The following is a 1144-nucleotide window of genomic DNA, read 5'->3' as shown; positions in this document are numbered from 1 at the left end:
TCCCCCCTTTCCTAGTTGGATTAGGACTTGGGAGGGGGAAGGAGTGGAGGAGAAGGAAGGAAGGGGGGGGGGGACGCCGCCCCCCTCTCCTTGTCTTATTCGGACTAGGGGGGGAGGGGCGCGCGGCCAGCCCTTGCCAAACCGCATATTCTACGAAGATCTTTATCGGCCAAACCGCATAACAACATACGTTGTTCCCTTTGTCATTGGTATGCTACTTGCCCGAGATTCGATCGTCGGTATCTCAATACCTAGTTCAATATCGTTACCGGCAAGTCTATTTACTCGTTCCGTAATACACCATCCTGCAACTATCTCATTAGTTGCAATGCTTGCAAGGCTTTAAGTGATGTGCATTACCAAGAGGGCCCAGAGATACCTCTCCGACAATCGGAGTGACAAATCCTAATCTCGAAATACGCCAACCCAACAAGTACCTTCGGAGACACGTGTAGAGCACCTTTATGATCACCCAGTTACGTTGTGACGTTTGGTAGCACACCAAGTGTTCCTCCGATAAACGGGAGTTGCATAATCTCATAGTCATAGGAACATGTATAAGTCATGAAGAAAGCAATAGCAACATACTAAACGATCGTGTGCTAAGCTAACGGAATGGGTCATGTCAATCACATCATTCTCCTAATGATGTGATCCCGTTAATCAAATGACAACTCATGTCAATGGCTAGGAAACATAACCATCTTTGATCAACGAGCTAGTCAAGTAGAGGCATACTAGTGACACTCTGTTTGTCTATGTATTCACACATGTATTATGTTTCTGGCTAATACAATTCTAGCATGAATAATAAACATTTATCATGATATAAGGAAATAAATAATAACTTTATTATTGCCTCTAGGGCATATGTCCTTCAGATAGGTCAGCCCATAGGAACATTTCAGAACAAGGTATGGGCCCAACCCACCATCGGATCCCCCTCGTGTCGACCCAGCGCGACTGTTTCCCCCGTCCAAGTGCTGGCGGCAGCGCCTTCCGTGAAGGGGGTCACACTACGGAGCCGCATGACGGGTGTTTGCACCTGACAGCACACTTCCAGACATGTAAGAGGAGCCAACGCAAGATTTGGTGGCATGGCTAGCCCCCGAAGGCCCCTGGCCACACTCGTAGACATGCGAAG

The sequence above is a fragment of the Triticum dicoccoides genome, chromosome 5B (genome assembly GCF_002162155.2).
Source record: "Triticum dicoccoides isolate Atlit2015 ecotype Zavitan chromosome 5B, WEW_v2.0, whole genome shotgun sequence".
In the NCBI taxonomy this organism is placed as follows: domain Eukaryota; kingdom Viridiplantae; phylum Streptophyta; class Magnoliopsida; order Poales; family Poaceae; genus Triticum; species Triticum dicoccoides.
Note: the sequence above shows the minus strand (reverse complement) of the source record.